The sequence below is a fragment of the Sciurus vulgaris genome, assembly GCF_902686455.1.
Source record: "Sciurus vulgaris genome assembly, chromosome: 13".
Lineage (NCBI taxonomy): Eukaryota > Metazoa > Chordata > Mammalia > Rodentia > Sciuridae > Sciurus > Sciurus vulgaris.
The window spans coordinates 9,863,098-9,887,322 of record NC_136474.1 but is presented as its reverse complement, the minus strand read 5'-3'; the positions used below and the strand labels follow the sequence as shown (position 1 = coordinate 9,887,322).

At 42.8% G+C, this 24,225-nt stretch overlaps 2 long non-coding RNA genes across 2 annotated transcripts in view; both read left to right on the top strand.

The window, feature by feature from the left end:
• The window catches only part of LOC306643036, a 514,834-nt gene that overhangs the window by 262,873 nt on the left and 227,736 nt on the right, over positions 1–24,225 (top strand). The gene's annotated exons all lie outside the window — the stretch shown is intronic.
• LOC306643200 lies at positions 4,943–6,046 on the top strand. The gene is made up of 2 exons (XR_013758847.1): positions 4,943–5,277; positions 5,649–6,046. It is a non-coding gene; the product is annotated as an uncharacterized lncRNA (long non-coding RNA).

Below are 24,225 nucleotides of genomic sequence, written 5' to 3'. Positions count from 1 at the left end.
CCATTTGCTCTTTCATCTCATCATTCAATGCCTGCATTTGCTCTTTCATCTCATCATTTACTTCCCTGTTCATTTTAATTATACACTCTGAACTCCCTTTCTGACATTTCTTGTGCCATGCTGTCATTGGATTTTATTGATCTAACATCTAGATTTTTTTGTGGCATTTTCTTCCCTTGTTTTCTCATATTGTTCAAGTATCAGTGCATTGCTTAGATATTGCTGATTTTCTCTATTGACTTATAGTATCCCTGAAGATTTCTAGTATATCACCTCCTAGCCTTCAGTAGCCTGAATCTTGGAGGAAGTTGATATTGCAGTGAACGATAAGGAAGTTGCCTCTCTAGGGGTAGTAGACTTCAGGTGGGGTATATTTCTTGCTAGCGGGCAGAGGCGCCTCCACTTGTTGACCAATGGTCATCCAAATGGGAACTAGGCTGCAAGTAGAGGCAAGGCCTGTTTGGGCCTATGTCTCTGGTTTTACCATCCTTGTGGGAAAACCTTACCTGGCAGGGAAAACTCACCCAGTGGAGAAGTCTCCCTGGTCAGCTCCACTCCTAGAATTTCCCCTCAATCCAAAACTACCGCCTGGGCTGAACAGCCTTCCTCTGCAATATTTCCAAGTGCCCAGACCTACCTCCTGGGCCTGGGAGCCTCGTCCTGTGCTGAAGAGTCTCCTTAGGCTGCCCCTCCTCAGAGAAGGTGCCTGCAGTCCTGGAACCTTTGCTCTGCCCCTTAGCATCTCCCTGTGGCTCCTCCACCAAAAATCCACCTAGATCCTGCTACCATGCTCTGCACTTAATTGTCTGGCTGTGCAGCCCTCCTCTGACAAGTCACCTGGAGTCCTGTTGCAGTTGCTCTGAGTCTAAGTGACTCACTGCATGCCTCCCCAACTTCATCAGTGATCCATTGAACATGCAGATGTATTGTTCATACTCCAAGTGATCATAGAGTTTTTGTAAATTTTTATTGTGGTTTAATTCTTTTTCTTAGTTCTTTATTGTTGACATAATTTTAAAGCATGGCATAAAACTTTCTCCAAGTACCCAATATTTTCCTGTTTCCATCCTCCCTCCTGATATTAGCTTCCTCTAGTCCACACATCACTCTTTTGTTTGTTTATAGTTGTCTTGTTTTGTGCTTTATGGGTATACATAAAGGTCAAAGTCACAGTGGTATTCTCACATGTGTACACAGTAAAGTTTGTTCAGATTCATTCCAATGTTGCTCTCAGCGCTTTCCCTCCTCTCTCCAGACTTAATTAATTTCCTCTACTCATCTGTTCTCTCTTTTATTTTTCATAAAATGCCCCACTTTTACCCTTTATTTTTGTCTTTCTTCTTCAAATGACATTAAATGTTCTTCAAATGATGGAAACCTTTTACTTTCTAAGTCTCCTTATATATATATATATATTTTCCTGTTTCACTCATTTACCAGCAAGTGCCATGATTTCAATCTCATTTATGACTTAGAAAAACTTCATTATAGGGGCTGGCATTGGAGCTTGGTTATAGAACCCTTGCCTGGCACTTGTGAGAAACTTGGTTTGATCTTTAGCACCACATTGAAAAAAGCAAAATAAAGATATTGTGTTCATCTACAAATAAAAATATTGTTAAAAAATCATACACACACACACATATATATACCTCTATATACATAATGTATATGTGTGTGTGTGTATATATATATATATATATATATATATATATATATATATATATATATATATATAGTTTGTTTATTAATCTGCTGATTGGTACCTGTATTGATCACATTACCTGGCTATGTTGAATTTTGCTGCTATATACATTATGTTTGTACCAATAAATAATATGCTTATTTTAGATCTTTTAAATATGTATCAGTAATTGAGGTAGCTGGATCATACAGTGGTCCCATTATTATTGTTTTGAAGTTTCTCTATAATGCTTTCCAGGGTGATGGTGTTAATTTGCAGTTCCATCAACAACAGATGAGTGAACCTTTTCCATGCATCCCTGTTAGCATTTATTTATAGTTGACATTCTAATTGGAGTAAAGTTTCAATGTACTTTTGATTTGTATTTCCCTTACTGCTAGACATGTTGAACATTTGTTTCCTATACTTATTGTCATTTGCATTTCTTTTTTAAAGAAGTATTTCTGTAGTACTTCTCTCCATTTTTGGGGGGGATTTTTTATTGTAAACAAATGGGATACATGTTGTTTACTTCTGTCCATTTATTTCTTGGGTCATTTGTTACTTGGAGATAAGTGTCATATGATTTTTACATATTCTGGATATTAATCGCATATTTGAGAATAAGGTGGCAAAAATCTTCCCCCATTCTATAGGCTTACTTCCTATGTTATTAATTGTTTCCATGGGTGCTTTTAATTTGATGCCATCCCAACTCCTGATTCTTGGTTTTATTTGTCATGCTTTAGGAGTCTTGTTAAGGAAAATGATGCCCATGCGAACATGTTGAAGTATTCAGCTTTAATTTTCTTGTAGCAGTTGCAGCATTACTAGAATAATTCCTGGGTCTTTGATTCACTTTCAGTTGACTTATATGAAGGGTAAGAGTTAGGAATCAAACTTCATTCATTTTCATATAGATACATGGTTTGCCCAGGATGTGTGTTGTTTTCTAATATTATTCCATTGTAATATGTTAAGTCTCATGATTGATTTTGCTTTTCTTTATTATAATTGTTTCTGCATTTACTAAGTCTTGTTTTGTATTCTAATACTTGATATATTATAAAGTTCTTGTGTTACTGAAAACTAGGTGTATTCTTCTGTTATCAGATGAAACATTCTGTACACAACTGTTAAGTCATTCTGAATTAAATTTGAGGTACCTTATTGATATTTTATTCAGGTGACCTTTTCACAAATTATGTGGTATTAAAGTCACCTGCTTTTACAACATTGGGACCTATCTGTCCCTAGAGGATATGTAGTGTTTATTTTATAAAATTGGGTGCACTATCATTCAAGTATAAATATTTACATCCATTTATCTTCTTTTTTGATGTTTTCCATTATCAATATGTAGTTACCTTCTTTGTCACCTAAGGGTAATTATTGCTTGAATTCATCAAGTATGAGAATAACAACACTTTCTTGCCTTTGGCTTTTGTTTGCATGGAATATCATTTTTCATTCTTTCAGTTCTATTATGTGAACATCTTTGGAAGTCAGCAGTGTTTCTTGCTGACAATATACATTTGGGTGTGTTTTATGCTATATGTTTTAAGTGCAAAATTAAGAATTAAGATATTTTGCATGTAGTGTTAAAATAGTAAGGTGTGTGCTGCTTTTAAATATTGGATTCACTATTAATTCTCATCTGCTTATCTATTATTCTACTAAAATGTATTATTTCCTATGCTCTCATGATTGACTTTGCTTTTCTTTTTGTTCATATCAGATTCCTCTGTGTATCTTCCACAATGTTTACTTACTTGTAATAAATTATTTCAGTTTATTTTTGTCTTTATCTTTATTTCTACTTTGATTCTGAAGAATAACTTTGACACAGATAGCAAGAAATGTTGGCAATATTTCTGTTTTATCACTTGAAATGTGCTGCTGGCCTTTAGGGTTATCCAGATGTATCAGCTTTTATAAGTGACTTGGGGCTTCTTTCCTGAATTTATACAAACAATGATTTGCTCTGAATTTTTGGCATTTTCACTGAAGTAAAACCTGGACAGATTCTGTATAGGCCACATCTATTTGGATTTTGAAATGCATCCTGTGCCTGGATGTCAATTATTCCCATAAGTAAGGAACTGTTTAGTTATATGCTCCCTGAAAAAGTTTTATAGAAAATTGGTCTGTATCTCCATTCCTTCCTCAAGGTCTGAGTCTTCCATTGGGTCTTTTGAATTGTTCCAGAACTCTTGTATATTTTTGTTTAATCTCTTTCATTCTTATTACTATCTGGAAGTCTGCTTCTTCCACATCATCAAGATTTAACATTCTTCCTTCTGCTTGATACAGTATTTTGATGATATTTTCCATTCAGATATTTTTTGAGTGAGTGAATTTATAATTTTCAGAGTTTCTTCAGGAACTCGATTTCCTTGTTAGAATGTTCTTTCAAAATTTATATTGAGTTCATTAACTTATTTCTTATTTTTCTTAGTTTCTCAATTATTTACAACCAATTATTTGAATTTTTGTACAGTATATCTTCCACAAAAATGTCTGTGGATTAAGTTCTCAGGGAACTAAGGAGTTTTTGGTGGTTTCTTATTGCTTTGCTCTCTCGTGTTTTCTGTGTTAATATACATAGGTTTGTGCATGCATTTGAATAGAGTTCTTTCCTCTTCTTAGTTGTGGTCACATTATTGAACCAATTTCTCTTTTTATATAACCTGATCATGGTTTATATTTCATTGTTAAAGTCCTAACTCAGTGTGACAAAAGTTCCAGGATCACTCACTCATCCAAAATTCTTTAAGAATAAAGAATAACTACCAGTAGTAGAAACATCTTAGAAGCAAAGCACATGTTTAACTTATAAAAAATTAAAATGATCTCTGTAATGTTAATAACCAATGAGAAGTGATGAGTGATAATGTACAATGAATGAAACTTTAGCCACTAGTGATTCCAAAATTAATATTAAAATATATAGGCAAATGTGGGCTGGGAATGGTGGCACACACCTGTTTTCACAGTGGCTTGGAAGGCTAGGACAGAAGGACCATGAGTCTAAAGACACCTCAGCAATTTAGTGAGGCCATAAACACTCAGCAAGATTTTCTCTAAATAAAATGTAGAAGGACTGAGGTTATGGGTCAATGGTTGAGCACCCCTCAGTTCAATCCCTGGTACCAAAAAGTAAGTGGTGGAAGGAAAAAAGAGGGAGAAGGAGGATGAATATTACAATTGGAATATTGAGCAGATATAGATGATAGAAAAGAAGACAAGTTCAAAGAAAACAAATAAATAATGAAAAGAGCATAAGAAATAGAAATGTAAAAACCTAAATGATAAGCAAAAAACATGGAAGACACTTAAAAATTGCAAGACCAAGATGAATATATGGTTTTCTCCTTCCTGATGTAATTAAAATGTCAACACTTGTTTCCACAACTTCTAGTTGTACAATGTACCAGCTTGGGGAGGTTTCTGCAGAGCAACTATATTTCTACTTGTTTCTTCTCAATTCTACCCCAAACAGGCCAATGCTTCATATGGAGACTTTAATGTGAAAACCTCATCGTTGCCTACCAGAAAGTGTTATGGAACCCTTACCAGCTGAAGAAGAGAAGGTAAAATTTAATTTATTTGCAGAGGATATACAAGCTTATGGTATAAAATGCATCAGTTTTCAAAGTATAATTCTCTAGTTTTTAAGTTAATTTATTTCAACTGGAAAATTAGTGATTAATACCTTAATTACTTAATTACCTTAGTGATTAATAAACATTTATCCACCTCATTATTGATGTTTATTTTTACATATTCTGGGTGTTAATCAGATATTTGAGAATAAGGTGGCAAAAACCCCCCTTCTGTAGACTTACTTTCTATGATATTAATTGTTTCCATTCGTGTGTAGAAGCTTTTTAATTTGATGCCATCCCAACTCCTGAATCTTGGCTTTATGTATGCACCACATTATTGATATTAATTTTGCCAGGGCATCTCTCTGAGTCTTCCTCAAAAATGCATTGGTCATTTATCTGGTGATGCATATCAAAGAGAAAAACATGACATAACAGGTCCTGTAGAATATAAGGACCACATATTACAAAATAACATTGGCTACAATGTTTATTTAAAACATGGGTACTAGTAGATTCTAATAGTTGAAGAATTAAACATAATAAATATATAGAAAGGAAAAAGAGTGAAATGGTAATAAGTGGCATATCTTATTAAGTTTTAGTAACAGTTTAAATTGAGAATGTCAATAAAGGAGTTGAATTCCATTTCAGGATCTGCTTAATGTGGAGGTCCTCTCTGCCATGTCCCATGTTGATGAGGAAAGGGTTAACTGGTGGAGTAGGATGTTGGCTGTTTTTCAGTCTATTTCCCTCCCAAAAACTTATGTACTCAAGAAACACACAAAAGCCAATAATCTTTTTAAATGAGAGGAGGCATGACAGTTCTGGCCTTACAATCTCTGACCTCTAACAACAACTACTCACCCAACTCTCTTTTATTTTTAATTCACAGGTAAAGGGAGTTAAGACATGGAAGAGCTTCTTCTGTGATCAACAAGATAGAGTAGAGCCATCCTCTTAGGGGAGATATTCCAGAAGGAGACAGGGAACCACTGGCCTGCAGCACCACATGCTTTCTGGTAATCTAGGACCGAGCTTTTTGCCTGTTAGTTCCTAGACATCAGGTCTCTGCATCCCCTGGCTCAGTCTAGTATGATTCTGCTAAATAAGGATCGCTTCCCATAGCTTATATAAGAGGAAAGTTGGTAAATAAAAAAGTGGAGAGAAGAAGAGAGAACAAAGAGTAAGAAAGTTAAATATAAGAGACAACAAAAGAAAGCAAAATAAGTGGGCATACATTGTGAAGGGAGGTAAACTCAGATTAAACAATAGAAAGTGGAAGAGCACAGCATTAGAAAAAGTTGTGAGTTTCCTGTAACAACACAGGTCTGAGAGACAGAGTAAATTTTTCCAACAGTTATTTTCTTTATCAACAATGGAAAGTAATTAAAATATGCATGCCACATCTTACAGTGCTATATTTTGTTTTCAATAAATAAATATAAACAAAATGATCCACCATAGATGTATGCAATATATTGCTATGTGAAAGTTTCTGATTTCCTAGAAATGTAAATATGGTGCAGGATAATATAATCTGGAAATGAAAAAAGGTAGGACTATTATGAAAGGGTCAGTAAAGTATACCCTGATAAAATGTTCACTGAGAGATAATAAATACTAATACACCTACAATTTGGGAAACAAAATATGAGGATTTCAAATAGGCAAGTTATGTTAGAGGAACTGGTAGAAGAGTAGCTATGCCCAAGAATGCTCAAACTTTACTGAATCCAATTTTGGTGACCATGTTCAAAATGCACATTGTACTCAACAGGTTTTTGCATCCACATTTCTAAAACATTTAAAGATGTTTCCAATGCTCCTGATCCATGAACTGCATTCTGATTTGCAAGGGAGGTAACTGCCTTGAGGAAGTCTAAATGAAGAGCTGTTGCATGTTAATTCAGTCATAACCAGATCCAGTGAAAGCACAATTTTTTTTTTTATTCTGAGTGTATCCCTGAGGAAAGGAAAAGAATAAAAACAAGGAAGATACAAAACTTATATTCCTAGGCAACAAAGTACATTGACACACCTGAAATCACAGTGAACCAAGAGACTGGTATAGGAGGATCACAGGTTCTAGGCCAGCCTCAGCAAAGAGTGAAGCCATACCAATTTAACAAGAAGTTATCTCAGAAATAAAAAAAATAAATGTCAGTCAGTCAGTTATTATGCTGAAGATGAGGCTCAGTAATATAGGACTCCTGGGTTACATATCTGGTACCAAATATATGTATTTTAATATACAACTACTGAAAAGGAAGAAATTGTAATAGGAATAATAGAAGACCACACTCTAGAAATTGCTTTTGAATAGCTAACAGGAAAGGGAAATGAACTAGGTAACTATGGAAAGAAGTGCAAAGGAAACAAGAGGAAGCATTTCAGTGGGCCCAGCTTCTTAAACTTTGTTCATTTAATTAAACTTTACACACGTCACTGAAAATTGTCTTTCCTCTGTATTTCTGGAAACACTCCCTCCATTCAGGCCTGCATGGATGTCACACTACACTGTTTCCTTCTCATTATTCATCTGTATTCTCACAAAGGCCCTTCATGTCTACCACCCACAGCATTGATATTGGTCTAGCTAACTGCATATGCAGCCATCAGCCTTTATCCCTTTTCCTGCCTGTGCTGTCCTCTGTCATTACTTCTCACCTATCCCTATATGGTCCTACAAATACAGGTCCATTTGGTGCTTTTCTCTGTGTCATGTTACAGCCTTCCCTGTTCTTACCATTTTCTGCCTCTGTATGATAGTCTCACCCAGTTGCAGAGGAGCTACTGCGTGTGTGGGGTGCAGCCTAGTGGGCCATGGATTGCTCTGGGTCCAGGCAGGACAGAGGACCCCGCTGAAGCCTGACAGCTCACACTACTCTCCAGGCCTGCTAGGTGGCGCTATGCTGATTGGGCCCCATCTGGCATCATGAAGGCCCAGTCACCTGGCTCCTGCTGTGGGCTGTGGACAGTGAGGCCCACCGAGGTATAGGGGACCAGGCAGGGATGGAGAGCTGTATGAGAGCATGTGGGTCACCAAGATTTGCACCAACCCCCAGTGGCAATGACCTCCAAAATGGCTTCTCCAGGTCTGGGTACACCTTCACTTTGGCTGAGTCAGGCAACTGGCCTAGGGCCCTAGCTGCCACATGGAAGGATGACTGCTGACAGCTTAGGGCTAGGGAGTGTGTAGCACAGCTCCCTGGATTAGGCATTCCTTGAATTGGAAAACATCACACCCAGTATGGTTGGTTGCCCCTCCTTTTTGAGAAAGCCCTAAATGGAGACAGCTGGAACCTGGGAAGTTGGTCTTCTAAGTGGAGGTGGGTGGCTGCTGGGAAGGCTCATGATGAGACCAGGGAGTCCTTCAGTCAGCATGTTGGATGGAGGACAGGAGGGAGCTGTGAAGCAAGGAGAGATGTTCTCTACTCACTCCACCTGCCAGGGCCAAGCACCTTGGCTGCTGTCTTAGAACTGGGCTTCACTCAGAAATTGTCCTGCTGTGATTTTTCCAGAGGCCCTTCAACTCACCTTCAGATGCAGAAATATCTGGCCAATCTGTGTTCACTCAAGTTTTCACTCCCTTGACCACACTAGTGCCTCTGTGGCACAAGGCTCTCTGGGAAATTTCCAAGAGTCTTCTTCCCAGTCCCTGAAAGATGTAGACCACAAGCCAGTGGACGAAACAAGAACCTGCCATTGGCACAATGAACACATTTTCACAGGGCACAATACCAAATATGAACATTCATCATGCTGAAAGAGGAATGGCACAAAGCTTCAAGGCTGAATACTACAAAAGGAAGAGTAAGGACCTTTGGGGGGCATGAAAAGCAGAAGGGTGTTTGTGCTAAAAGCCAACTTCAATGAAGAGACACTCACAAATTGGTCATTGCTTAAGGTCTATGATCAAAGTACAGGACATTTCTTCAGCTTCAACATACTGTACAGATACAGGAGGTATTCAGTACTAGATCATTCTGTAAGCAACCATCATGACTGACCCTAATTCCCCTTGCAAGGACACCAATGCCCTCGCAAATTCCTGGCTCTTTCCTGTTGCTTGAAAGGGACAAATGATGATACATATGTGGATTTTTATTTTTTTCTGCACAAGACCTGTGAGGAAAGGCTTTCCTTATACTACACCAGCTACTCCATTGACCTTCAATGTAAATGACTTCACACTGGGATATGCAGCACTGAAGCATGGCTCTGGAAATCAAGAGTGCACCTCAATATCAGAAATTTATTCAAAACCATCCTGCTCAATAGGAAAAGTCAAGACCCAACATGAGCAAAACCTGAATATCAAAACAGAATACATTGAAGAACATTCAATGGTGTAATAGGCCATAGTGAGCAGGAAGAGTGTATCCTGAAGAATTTTCCAATTTTAACATCCATTTTATTTATTGGACTTGCTTATATCCGCCACCAACACACCACATGCCTAATGCCTCTACTTTCCTTCATTCAATGTGACTTCTTTCAAAAAGGGCTTTTTGTGTCATTCCTGATCCTGAAAAACACAATCCACTCATTCCCAGGACCATGGTGCACATGAAAACACCATGTCCTTAACTCAATTCTACACTGCATCTCTTCAAAACCTCCATCAAAATTAACAACAGTCACTAAAAGGGCTTCATTCCTTTTGACACTGGACCGCCAATGTTACTGGGAGACTAGGTTGCAAATCCCCTGTTCCTCCTGAATGCCACCAGCAGGTGTTAACATGTGTTCATCCCCAAATCATACAATTTCAGTTCAAGTAATTTGCAACCTGATACAAAGGAAAACAGAAAAGCCAGGGCCAAGGGTGGTTGTCTTTGGTCCTCACCTCTTGATTTTCCAGATGACATTGAGGTTCCCATTTAAAGTGCTGAGGTGTGCATGTCTACTTCACTTGCACAGAGTCTGGAGTGTTCCCTAGAAGCCTAGTCATTCCCAAAGAGGAGTAAAGTTGTCATTTTGAAGTTCCTGCCATTGCAACCTGGTGAGCATCATCTTCTTCAAAAATTGCTGAGGATATGCTCCCATGAGCACTCTCATCAGAATGATCTGACCTATGAGTTCCTAAGAGTTGACTTATCTCAAGTAACATCTCCTATTGAGAAATGCAGGGGACGGGAAGCTAACTTTCATCGCAGCTCCATCCTGAAAGTCTGATTGGAAAATGCTTGCATGTGCAACTGGTACTTTTTCAATTGTGCCGATTGAGTTGATGAAAAGAGGAGAAAAAGTTGAGATGAGGGAGGGTTGGCATATTTAAAAGAGTTTTTTTTTCCTCCTCTGAGGGACTGGGGATTTGAACCACAGCCCTTGCTCATGCTAGGCATGAGCTTTCCAAAACAAGCTATTTCATCAGCTCTGCAGGATCCCACTTTAGGTACCCCCTAAATCCCCTACTGGTCTGACTCTGTCAAATTCTCTGAAGAAAACCCAGCCCCAGACAAAGCCAATAAATTTCTAAGGAATTCTTCATCTTCCTTCTCACAGCAATCTTGCAAGGAACATTTTCTGCATGTCAAGACCCACAATCTAGTGGTGCATCTGGAGAGGAAACGTTTATTCCTTTCAATTGAAGGAGGAAAAGTCTTTAGCTGATCACTGAGCAGAAAATGATGGCAGTGAGCATGAAGGCCATGGGGCATTAGGAGAGGCAAACCTATATGGGAATCAGAATATGCTCAGGGTTTTAGTAGGAAGGGAGATTTCTGGGATCATTCACAACTGGATCCCTAGCCATTCCAATAACAATCTGCTGATACCTTCCTCACTCCTCTTTTTCCTCCTGAAATTTCCTTGGAAAATTTCTAACCAGGAGATATCTGAGCAAAAGGCACAAACTAGTGGAGGTGCTGGATCTTGCCTACAGTCTCATTTATGGGGGAGGTAGAGGAAGGTGTTTCTCCTGGGCAAAGCCTTTTTCCCTATATTAGAAAATGCCTCAGCAACTCAGCCATATGCTGTCAGTTAATCTAAACAGGCAAAGGGAAGCGTTGATGGCTCACAGGGTCTGGGGTCCCTGTACATATATTTGCAGGCAGGAAAAAAATCTTCATCTAATGTCCATCTGCTGCTAGTTAAGTTTACAGCTCTTTCTCTCAAGATTCAATGGAGTGAGATAAGTGACTGTAAGTCATATCCAGGATCTCTCAAACATTCAACTGCAATCCATTCTCCTCTGAAAATGGCCTCATTTGGTTTCCAGTACCCCTGTGCCATGAGAGAAAAATATGGGAGAGCAACTGTATTTCAAGTTAATGGGGCAGGCTTTGGGCATGGTGGGTGTGAAGGGCCTGAAGGTTCCAGGCTCTGGTAGGAGCACACACTTTCTCTCTCTCAGAGGATTTCTCTGGGTCTTTGGCCACCTGGATGTTGAGGAGTGACTTCCATGACGTCGTGCCTGCACTGCAGACAGTGCCTGAGGTCACAGGTTGATGGTATGACAGCGTGGTGTTTTCATGGTTTCCATGGCAACTGGAGACGCTTCTGGTCCTGGCTGCTTGAGACTGAGATTCAAAACAATTGCAGGCTCTGTGATGATAGTAGGAGGAAAGATGAAGGGAGCAAGGACTGGGGCCTGATGTTTCAAGAAATGGGATCCTAACCTCTTGACCCAGTTGAAGAGGAGCTATGGTGTGTGTGGGGCACAGCCTAGCAGGTACAGGAAGGACAGGGGACTCCACTGAAGCCTGACAGTTTGCACTGCCCTCCAGGCCTTCTAGGTGGTGCTGGGCTGCTTTGGCTGCCCTGGGCATCATGACAGCCTGGTCATCTAGGTCCTGCTGAGGGTAGTGAGCACCCCCGAGGTTTAGGGGACCAGGCAGGGATGGAGGGTTGCATGAGGACACATTGGTCACCAGTTAGCACTGGCATTGCCATCCAAAACTGCTCCTCCAGGTCTGGGCACACCTGGGCTTTGGCCAAGTCAGGTAACTGGTCTTGGGCCCTAGCAGCCACATGGCATAATGGCTGTTTGCAGTTCAGGGCCAGGGAGCAAGCAGTGAAGCTCCCTGGTTTAGCTGCTTCTTGAATTGGGAAGTATAACACCCAGTATGCTTGGTTGCCCCTCCTTTCTGAGATTGGCCTTAGGTCTTCAGGCCTGTATGCATTGGCTGCAGCTTGGTAGCATCCGAGCCCTGTGCTGCCCATCTGGTGCCTCTTTCCCTACAGGGTGTGTCTGAATGGACCTGCCAATGGAGGTGGGTGGAGGTTGGGTTTCTGGGGGCTCAATGGATGTAGGGGTAGTCTGGCATGTGGGGTGGGGCCAAGGGGACTTTGCATCAGGAGCCTCAAAACAGCAGCTGGGTGGGAGTCTCCAGTGGCTTGGGAGTTGGGCCTAAGGTGTGAAGAGAAGAACCTCCTCCATGTGTTCACGTGGTCCTGGCACATAGCCTTGCTTCCCGTGCAATGCATCACAAAAGTTAGGAGCATGTGGCAGGGTCTCTTGCAGTCAGGAAGCCAAACAACCTACCCATCTCCACCCGACCCCTCTTTTCTGCACTTTCCCTTAGAAAAACTGTTTTCTTTTCTCAATTAAGGGTTCCATTAAATCTTCACCCAGCCCTGTCCTCCTCAACAGCCAATGAGGGGGTGCTGGAGGAAACCTGGATCCTGTGAGGGCTCTGTCCCCCACCCTGGAACCTTTGGAGCTCCCTTCAGTCAAGGGGCTGGGGGACAAAGATTAAGTGAGAGTGTGTCCAGTCCCTACTAGGGACAACCTCACCAAGCCAGTCCCACAGCCAGGGAGCCCAAACAGGCAGAATTCCCTACCTCCAGAAGGCACATTCAATCCTCACTTTCAGAAGAGTATTCCCCAGAAGCAAATTAGGCAGTGACTAAGACCTTACGTCTCAAAATTCATCACCAGCAAGCTCCTCCCAACCCCCAGATGGAGATATCCCCACTTGGTGGGGTGCTCTGCAGTAAGAGAGTTTGATCCAGGAAATGTGTTTATCATACTAGTGGGACTGGTGCTGGCAACAGCTGTGTCTCTGCTGTGAATAGGGTGTATGCATGTGAAGTCAGGTGGACCCTTGCTGCCCATCTGGCAGCCCAGGGCCTCTGGTGAATCAGAAGCCACACCAGGAGTTAGAGGAAAGGTTTAGCCCTTGGAGGAGAAGGGGTCATGAGAAAGGAGATAACCAGGACAGTAGACCTGTTGATAAGTGTAGGGGACATAGGAGAAGCTCAGAATCCAGGTGGATGGCTATAGACATCACCCAGGTCAGTGCTTTGCTGCCTTCAGGGTCACATATCACACAGACTTGGTCTGAAGATAGATAGATGGAAAGAACAAGCTCTGTGATGGGGAGGATGCAGAGATTCCTGGCACAACTGAAGGAGTGTGAGGGCTGCTTATATCCCTCAGCAGAGCTGGTGATCCTGGCAGGCATGCTGTGCTAAGACATGCAGGATGACCTTGCCAAGGCACCGCCATTGGTTGCTGCCATTCTTTAGAGCCAACTTCACCTGCACCTCCTGGACAATGTGGATGTGGTCCTGCTGTGTGCATGTGTCCTGGATAGCAGGAGAAACTGCAGGCAGCCTGCTGGCTTCTAGAGGTAATCCTTGGTGGTGTAGTAGGGTGCAGAGTGAGGTGGAGCCTGCTTCCTCTATACCCAGAAGGACATGAGCTCAGTCAGGGTGACCTACCCTCACTGGATCAACTTTAACTGGCTTGGAAACAGGAAGTAAACTACCTAATCAACAAGTCCATGTTCAGTGGTCATCCTGTGCTGCACTGTGCTAAATAATGAAAAAAAAAAAAATCAATGAACGAGACATGGTCCACATTTAGAGAGCTATGTCCTTGTCTTGTAAATCCAGGATCTCAATCTGCAGTAAGTCTTGTTAGAATTAAGGAGGTGCCACACAAAATAATACCGTGCTCAAAAGTGAGTGGGCAAGGCAAACCTTTATTTCAGGTAGGCTATGCTACCAGAATCTGCCTAGAAAGTGCCTGGGTGGGCTGTCCACCTGCTTTTATCTCTAACCTAATGCAGTGCTGCCCTTCACTCTGACTTGAGGAGTTTGGGGTTACAGTCTACTTAATTGGCTAATTTTACAATTTGGGCAGGGAAAAGGGAAGGGTTACAATTGGATCTAATTAAGGCTGAATACTAGATTCTGAAAATGAACTGCCAGACTTTCTATTTCTCACACTCTGAAGACCAGAAGTGTCTCTCCAGTCATCTGGTGGTACCATGGATCTAAGCATGTTTGTCATCACAACCTGACCTTATTGATAGAGAGCCATTTGTAATCTTTATTTACCCATGTACTATGAGGATTGTGCTTCATGTTCCTTTCTAAACAGTGGTGTATATGATTAAAGTGTGTCCGTGTGATGCTGGGCAAGTTACAAATAGTGATATGTCTGGCCCAAAGGGGATATTTTTGGTACCAGGGATTGAACCCAGGGACACTCAACTACTGAGTCACATGCCAAACTTTTTATTCATTTATTTTATTTTTAATTTTGAGACAGGGACTCACTAAGTTGCCTATGGCCTTGTTAAGTCCACCCAGCAGCCAGAGGGATCTGTAAAGAGAAGGTGTACATCTGGCAGAACCCCCAGGGATTGTCTCTGGGCCTGCTCACTTTTCAGTACTTGTCTGGGCCCCCACTTCCCTTAAAGGGTAAGTGACCTCTTCCTCATCCTAGAACTCCCAAGATATTTCTGTCTAGGACCTGTTGATATTTTTCTTCCTCTGCCAGAGGCTGTGGCCTGCCTTACCTCATCTTGCTGAGGAGAAACCCCAGAGAGGGTTATAACCTCAGTCATGATGGCTCACAGGTATGTCTGATGATTAACATGTAGCTAAGACCTGAGGGAACATGGCCACTGCAACTAGCACAGGGCAGAACCTGTCCTGTTCAGGGAATTTTTACCAGAGACAAGTCCTGCATCTGGGTCAGAGCTGCCAATAGTGTTCTGAGATGGCAGGGGGCCATGAAATCACAACCTCAGAGAGCAGGGCATGTAATTTCCAGTACCTTCTTCCAGTTCTGTGGACATGGTATCAGAGGCAACAGGGTGGGCTGTCAGGGTTTAGTAAGTGGAGGGACCACACAGGGTACTGGAAGTGCCAGCCTGGGCATCCTTAGTTGTTGGTCAAATCTGACTCAGGATTAGTGAGCTGTTATTGGGCAAGAATAGGGTCCCCTTGACCCCACTGAACTTTGAACATTTCTAGCATCTGAAGGCCTGGACCTATTGGGTGGTATTTCACTTAAGGTGTGGGTCAACACTGGCCCCTTGGATCCAAATCCTGTGGCACTGACAGTGGTGTCATCCTAGCTGTGCACCCAGAGATGGGTTGTCAGGCCTCTCTCTTCATGCCTTAACTTCTTCACCTGTGCATCTGAGAATCATCCTCTGTTGGGAAAGGTGAAGTGTGTCAAGGTGGGTTGACAGGTCTGGCTACTTGAAGGGTGATGTGAGGTTCTCAGCATGGCTTGAAAAGCCTGGGTGTTCAGGGCAATTCCTCAGAGCCTTGTGGGCACTGTATTTCCTGCCCTGCTTAACCACACTGTGTTTTTGATGATCATTGTGTTCAATCCCAGACATTAATCCCTTCACCAATGTTGGTTTGCAGGGTTGTGTGCCAGGGAGCTGAGGGCAGCCAGGACTCAGCATGTTCTTCCAGAATTGCCATATGCCAGGAGGCAGCAAGGAGATGGTGCAGCTCTGGAATGACACCCACTACTGCATGGATGCGAGGATGCTGAGTGTGGTGATGCTGACCAACATGTAGAGTTACTGCTGCAGAAGAGGTTCTGTGGGCATATGTCTGAACTGGTTCCACCAGGGGTGCTGAGGTGTTGCATGTACCACCAAGGCCCCAGTGGGAAACTGGTGGGAAGAGTAAGAATTTACAGCCACAACACCATAAGCAGTATGTCATCAGTGTTTCTTGCGGGCTGTGAGCCAGGCCCAAACCACACTCCCCCTGCCTCTTCAGGAGTAGGTGACTGAGATCATGTTCATGACCATCTTCTCCCATCTGCCACCTGAGCCTGGGTGGATGATAGAACTTGTGGTTAGTGACAGTGGGCCTGAATGGCAAGTATATCTCATCTAGGTGTTGGGGAGCCTCTCAGGGTGATAGGAATGGAAGTGTGGCAAAGAATGAACAGGAGTAAATCATGGAGGAAAGTACTGGAAGCAATGGGAAGGCAAGACCAGTTGCAGTTGGGTGAACAGGAAGTGAGTCTCAGGCAGTGTTTTTTGAACCACTGTGTCTCACAGGTCTGGGCTTGAGGAGGAATTGTGGATTTGGGAAGAGTGGTGGGTCAGCAGGGTGCATAGCCCAGAGGGACTCCTCAGACAGACTCCTTGCAGTGCTCTGTGCTTATGTGTCAGGGAACATGCATTCCTGTGGACAGGAGCGGTGTCCCCTAGAAGGAGACTTGTGTATGGTGTTTCAGGGTGACAAGTGCCATTATCCTCAGACAGCTGGTCCTGATCAAGAAATACGTACAGGATCCTGGTCTGAAACCACGATCCTCACTGTCTTCATCCAGGAACCTACCACCCTACTCCATCTTCTCCAAAGGACTCAAGAGCTGACACTACCCCAGAGAGGTGTGCCAGATGCTAGAGATCTTTGCATTAGCCATGACCACCAAACCCAGCAAGGTTCAACAGGTAAGGATTACAGCCCACCCCAGGTGACTCCCCTGGCACCCTCAAAAGTTCCCCAAGCAACACAGGTGGCTTCTCTCACACCTCAGGCAGGTACCTTGACCACCAGATGGCTCCCCATGTCCCCTTGGCAACTCTCCCCAGCCCCAAGCAGCTACCTCTACCAGCACAGGCTCTCCCCTCCTCCACTTAGGTTGCTACTCCCACTCCACAGGTGCTCCTCCTAACAAAAGTTGGCTCTTCCCACTGTGGCTTCTCCCATCCCAAGGGGGCTCCCTAAACTCCTTCCTGTACTTCCTCTCCCCCAGGTGTCTGCTCCTCTCCTCAGGTGCCCCCACTCCTCCAGGTGGCTCCCTCACCTTTGTCCATCCTTTCCTCTGTCCTGGGTGCCTTCCCCTGTCCCCCAGTCCCCTCCAATTATCAGTCCCCCTGCTATTGGTGCCATGTCCCCTTGAACTCTTCCTTCCAGGGTTGCTTTCTCACATGGGGTGTGCCCACTTCTCACTCTGGCTAATCTGCAGGGGTTCCCAGAGCTGAGATAAACCTTATAAAACTAGGCCTATGATAATTACAGGCAAAAAAGTGGCCCTGACCAGGAGTATCTGCAGGCCCTGCCCTTTCAGGGGTGCAGGATGTTCCACACCTAGACTTTGAGTGCTCTGGGGTTCAGCTGGGATGGGTTGGGGTCAGCTTGGAAGGCAGATTCCACATCTTCCTGGGAGTGGGGTCAGCATAAAAAGTGGGGCCCATGTGTCCTGTCCACATGGACGTTCTCTGCCTCCCCAGCACATGCTCACAACTTAGCCTGCTCTCCAGTGAGAAACTGCATGGTCTATTGCTCTCCAGTCCTTGGAAAGCTTAGCAGGGCTTATACCACTTATTTGGTAGACATGAGTTGCCTCAGCCAGCTCTGTGCATCTCTGTATCCCAGAGCTAGAAGTATTGTTGGGAAGGAGAATTTTCCTTCAGAGACAAGCTTGACCACTAAGCAGGTATACAGCTGTTTTGCCTATTACCAATGGTACCAAAAGATACTTTTTGAGCATGTGCTATCAGCCTGAGTTGCTTAAGGTATCTGCAAATTGTTGAGGCTAATTTTGAACTCAAGATTCGTCTGCATCTGCATTCCCAGACACTGGGATTATGGGTACACACCATCACGCCTACCTTCTATATGCCTTTTTATTTTTATTTTCTTGCATATCTGCTTTTATCACATCCATTACATCTCCCAGGGTTTCAAGAACCCCATCTGAGAATTCTCTGCATTGGGCCTCCTCTTCCTGTTGCTACTGCAAGGGATAGCTTCCATGGTTGGGTGTGGTGGCATTGCCATGGCTGGAGCTTTCATCCCTGCTTTGCTGAGTGACTCCAGTGCTTGCTGAATGAAAAACTTATTCTTTTTCCCTTGACTCCCTTGTTTTCTTAGAGAACATCCTCAATTATCTTTCATAACAAAGCACCAAAAAGATAAGTTTTCTGAATTGCTGAATGTCTTTAAAATGTCTGAAATTAACCCTTCAATCTGACTAACCAATTGACAGGGGCAGAATTCTGAGGAAACACTTCCCTTCAGAAATGTAAAAAAAGGGTCACCTTTTAAAAGAAGTTGGTGTGGTTAAGCAAGGTGTTCATTTCTTGACAGATAGCCTGCCTTTGCCTGCTCAGAACTTTTGGGTTTATACTCATCTTGCTGTTCTGAATCTTTATACTGGTGGTCCTGGCTTGGACTTTTGAATTGTCTTCTTGTTATACCTTTCAGCTTACAGAACTAAGTCACCTGTAATCCCTGGGTATCTTCTTGTACTGCTCCAATTCAGCTGCCCCAAGGCTGTGGGCTGTCCCTGCTTCCCAACTACAGGCTGCTTCTGTTTCTCAGAGTACCCTCCATGTTCTGATGAATGAGGAGGCAGAAAAAGCAGGAGCAGAGTCACATACCAGGTGGTCAGACAGGTCTTCGGCAGCTGAACACAAGAGAATCTTGTCACAGTTGTGGCAGGAGAGAGGCCAGCACAATCTCCACCCAAGGCCTGGGTTCTGTATCTGAGGCCACAAGATCACAGGTGGTTGTCCTGCCTTATATGCTCAGGGCAGAGAGAAACCTGCCTTCTCCAGCCCTTTTCTCATACACCTATGTACACTTACAGCTGACCAAGTTATGACAGATCATCTTTAAGAGTGAAGCAAATTCTGAGATATTCTTAGAAACATCTTACAGGGAGAGAAAGACAGGGTGAGGCAGGGTAAGGTAGTGATAGTTTTACCTCAGAGAGAACAAGTATGAGTGGAGTGAAAGGAAAACTTAGTGGCTGGTGGCCAGGTTCCTGTGCACCTGCCAAAGGATGATGGAAGAATGTACTGCACATCTTCATGGTGGAGGAAGGGAGTGCACAGCAGATCCTGGCTCAGTGGCCCTTGGTGGAGAGAGACTGAGATGGCAGAACACATTTTGAAGTCAGTGGATCCCATGATCACTTTGTCTCTAGAAACCTGAGAAAGCTTTTGGGATCAATGTTGGTACAGATCCTTCCACAGAGGTAGGTAGAGGCCAAACATGCTGAGCCTGGCTCTAGGGGCCTAGGATAGTGGGCTGGATTCTGTGTCTGCCTCCCCACTTGAGGCTGTGTGGTGTCACACATGGACCACACTCCTGCTCCCACCAGTGGGTTCTGGACTTTCTTTACTTGCAGGCTTTACCAACCCACCCAAGCAGCAGTCCCCAGAATTTGTGCCTGGAGAAAGGTCTATGTGCAATTGTTGTGTCAGCAGAGATAGGCAGTTTCCTGGTTGCACAGCCCCCACCATAGGTTCCTGAACCTTTCCTTCTGGAGAGGTAAGCCCCAAGAGCCCCTTGGATTGTTGCATGGTGCTGTGTGTAGGCCACGAAGTAGGGCAGTGCCTGGTTTACAGACCAACTACCTCAGATTTTGCCAGTTGAGGCCTGTTCTATGGATTTCTAAAAACAGTAATATTGCTTCCAGAGTGCATCTCTGAAAACAGCACTGCTTTTCTTTTTTCTTTTGGTACTGGGGTTTCACTCTTTTCCAGGGGCACTTTTCCACTGAGCTATATATCCAACCCTCTGTTTTTTTATTTTGAGACAAGGTCACTGAGACTGGCCTTGAAATTTCCATCCTCCTGCCTCAGCCTCTCATTTGCTGGGATTATATGTGTTCACTAGTGTACCTGGCCTAAAATCTGCAGTTTTCCCCTCAAAGAGAAGAATGCACCAAACACCAGTGCAGATTTGAGCATCATGTTCTTTGGCAGGTGCTCAGGGTTCACCCCTTTCCTGCAGTCAGCCTGGGGTTCAGCAACCTCTTTCTGTGTTTTATTTCCCAGAAAATGTCCATTGTGTTTTGAGCAGCATTATATCCAAGCTGTGGGGTATTTGTGGTTGTTATTTTAGTTTTTGTTTTCTGGTTTTTTTTTTTTTTTTTTTCTTTTCATACCAGGTTTTAAATTCAGGGGCACTACCACTGAGCGACATCCCCAGTCTTATTTTGTATTTTACTTAGAGACAGAGTCTTACTGAGTTGCTTAAAATCTTGCTTTGCTGATTCTGGCTTTGAATGCTCAATCCTTCCACCTCAACTTCCTGAGCCACTGGAACTACAGGCATGTGCCACCCTTCCCAGTCAAGTTCACAGCACATCATATTATGGCCACTTCTTCAGCTTTCTAACAGGCATTGGGATCCAGATGTGGAAGTTCATTTTTGATCCTTCTGCTTTCTGTGCCACCTAATCTAAATTCAGGAAGAGTTCACTGGATATTTGAGAGTGATTGCACCTATTCATAAATCAAATTTGAGAAAATATCATCCTATGTAGAGACTTGAACAAGGAATAGCTCTGCAATTATTTATATTTAGCTTTGTTTTTTTTAATTTTATTTCTTATTATCTGAAAGAATAATTCTAATTTATAAGTTATTTAAAATTTTCAATTTTGGGGGTGTTATAAATGTTACTGTTTATAATTCTTTCTTAGTCTAGTTTCAAATTCCAGTTTTTTCAAAAAACTATTGCTGATATATTAGAAATCAATGAACTTTGGCCTGTCTACCATATATTTTGCTTTTTAATATCACCATACTTTCTCATCAAACATGGCATGGTGGCTTTAGTGCTGTTTTCTTTAAATTTTTAAAATTTCTTCTAATTATTTACACATGACAGTAGAATGTATTTATGCATTTTGGTAAATCATACATAAATGGAATATAATTTCTCATTTTTCTGATTGTACATATTGTAGAATCACATTGGTCATACAGTCATAAATATAGATAAGTGATATCTGTTTTACTCTACTGTCCTTCCCATACCCAAGTTACCAAAATCATGGCTTAGAAAAATCAAAACCGTGAATTTCAGAGCTTTATCAGAACTGCCACAAGGGGGTGCAGGGGCAATGCTAAATGGTGAGCATTAAGGGTCCTGTTTTGCCCACAGTGACCAGCAAGTGGTTCTCAGTGTGACTTTTCCTGATCCTCTCGAATCATCTGCCTGCCAGGGATGGGTGTCCTGTGCCCACAGGGGAAAGAAACTAAAGCTGAGGATACTTTGGGGCTATGACTCTGGTGACAAAAGCTTCCTTCTCCTTGAGACCCATACAGGAAGTTAGACACCTCTATTGGGAACCCTGGAGACCATGTCTCCTTGGCACCTACATGTGAGGTGTCACTGTGGCTTTAGGATAACCAAAGTGCATCTGAGTAGGTGAGGAAGAATGAGGGAAAGGCTGTCATCCACTCTTCCATGTGCTGAGTAGGAAGCTCTGCCATGTTCTTTCCTTTCATAGCTAATATTTTAGCTGGGCTTACTTTTACAAAAGCATCTTTTTTTTGAGGCTTTGGCTGTTCAGTTTCATAACATGATGCCATAGCATAATATTTTTATAAATTGGGTGTGTATCTGGGGATGAATCCCAAGACACTGAAGAAAAAAAAAAAAAAAACAAAACTGGAACACAACCTCAAAATGTTGCAGGAATGGCATGGGAGTCCCCTGGAGCCTCACGGGGGATTGAGGGAAGGCTAGTGCCACTTCACTGCTTAATTTTATTTCTGTTTTTATGATTTTTTTTTCAGTGTTAAAGTACTTAGAACAATGAGAAATTGATGTATCAATTCAATAACATTGTTGAAAGAATTCTTTAACTATGTGACCTTGATTTTTACAAAAGATACTGGGGCTTTCTTGGTGAGTCTGCACACAGATGGATGGGCTACCTGACATTTTCCAGAAGCCACTTTGGTGACAGCTGTGGCAATACATGCCAGACTACACTGCTCAGAAACCCTGAGGGTATCTGGACATACATACTGCTACAGATCCCACAGTCCTTTATGGAGAGGACTAGGAAGAGAGTATTCTGAGCTACACTACTCAAAATCCTTGGGATACCAGGGATAGCACGTAGTCCAAAGCTTCTGGGGGCCATATGTCATAGGTCAGCATATATCATTGCTGGGTAGCAGAATGCTGGATCACATTGCCCAGAGTTCTCAGGGGTGACTGGTTGGGAATGTAGCAAGAAGCTCCTAGGAGGCTCTCAGGTCAGGGCTGCAAAATTTACAATGGACTGCGCTGCCCAGAGTCCTTCAGGGTCTACAGTTTCCAGGGTCCATTGCAATGAGGGCAGCAGAGACCAAATGACAGAGTGTACTACCAATAGCCCTTGGGGACCTGCAGCTCACAGAGACTTCTTCAGTTAGGGATGGGCAGGCATCCCTAACACAGTTAGGGATGAATGACTAACTGTGCTACATGTTACCCTTGGGTACCTGTCATTCCCAGGAGCCTTTGGAGTGAGAACTGCAAGAACATAATACCAAACTTTAGTGTACAAATTCCCTGGGGATGTCTGTAATCTGCAACTTCTAGAGGTTTCTGTGATGAGGGCTGTGGTGTTAGAGTACCCTGTCTGGAATCTTCGGGGTACCAGGAAAGCAGAGTTTGTAGTTACTGTGGCCCTTTTCCAAGCAGGTCTGTGCACATAAAACACTAGATTAAATTATCTAGAATTCTCAGGCACTACAAATCCCAGTATTCTCTGTGGTGATCAGATAAACCATTAGCCTTGTGTACCCACAATCCTCAGGTGCTCTAGCTTCCAAGATTGTGTGTAGTTATTGATCAAGAACACTGTCCTTCATTACCCATAGTCCTATCCTCTGTACCCATAGCCAGTATCCTCTGTGTTGAGTGAGAAAACCACTGGACTGCATTACCCACAATTCTAATAGGACTTGACTACCAGGTTTCTCTGTGTTGAATGGGCAAAACACAATACTACATTATCCACAATACATAGTTCTAGCAACTCCCAAGCTCCTCTGCATTGAGAACTGTAGGGTTATACTATCTAAAATCCTTGAGTGTGTTGCTGAGGTGAGCTTCAGCCTGCAACTTTAAAAGGACTCCACAGTGAGGGCTGGACATACTTAAGGTCAAACTATACTATCCATAAGTCCTGAGACAAACCTAGATGTGAAGTCTAGAGTTTCCAGAGGCCTCCACAGTGAGGACTGCATTGGTACAGGACTGAATTCCATTAGAATTCTCAGGGTACCAAGGCAAACATGTGCCTTGTTGTTCTCATGGCTCTCCCATCAGGGGCACATGGGCAAACCACTGAAATACATTGCTCAGAATCATCAGGGACCAGAATCTTCCAGAATTCTCATTGGTGATTACTGTGGGGTAGAGAAGTAAACTTCACTACACAAGATTCTTGGAGGGGCCCAAGTGCCTGTGTGGTCTACAACTCACAGAGGGCTCTACAGTGAGGGCTCTTCAGACAGAAGGCCAGACTACAGTATCCAGAATACCTCAGGGCCTGTAACTCCTAGAAAACTTCCTATTGAGAACTACATGTATGAGCTTTGCATTGCACTACCCAGACTCCTCAGGGGTATAGAGGCAGGCTTGCAGTATTCAAATCCTGGGAGTCTTCAAATCTGAAGGTTAATTTTGCTGGGTATAGGATTCTTGATTAGCAACCATATTCTTTCAGAGATTGAAATATGTTGTTGCAGGCCCTTATAGCTCTTAAAGTCTGGGTTGAGAAGTCTGCTGCTATCTGTATTGGTTTCCTCCTATATGTAATCTGATGCTTTTCTCTCCCAGCCTTTAAAATTCTATCTTTATTTTGAATGTTATGCATTTTCATTATAATGTGCCTTGCTGTGGATCTGTTGTGATTTTGTGCATTTGGTGTTCTGGTAAGCCTCTTGTATTTGATTTTCCATTTCATTC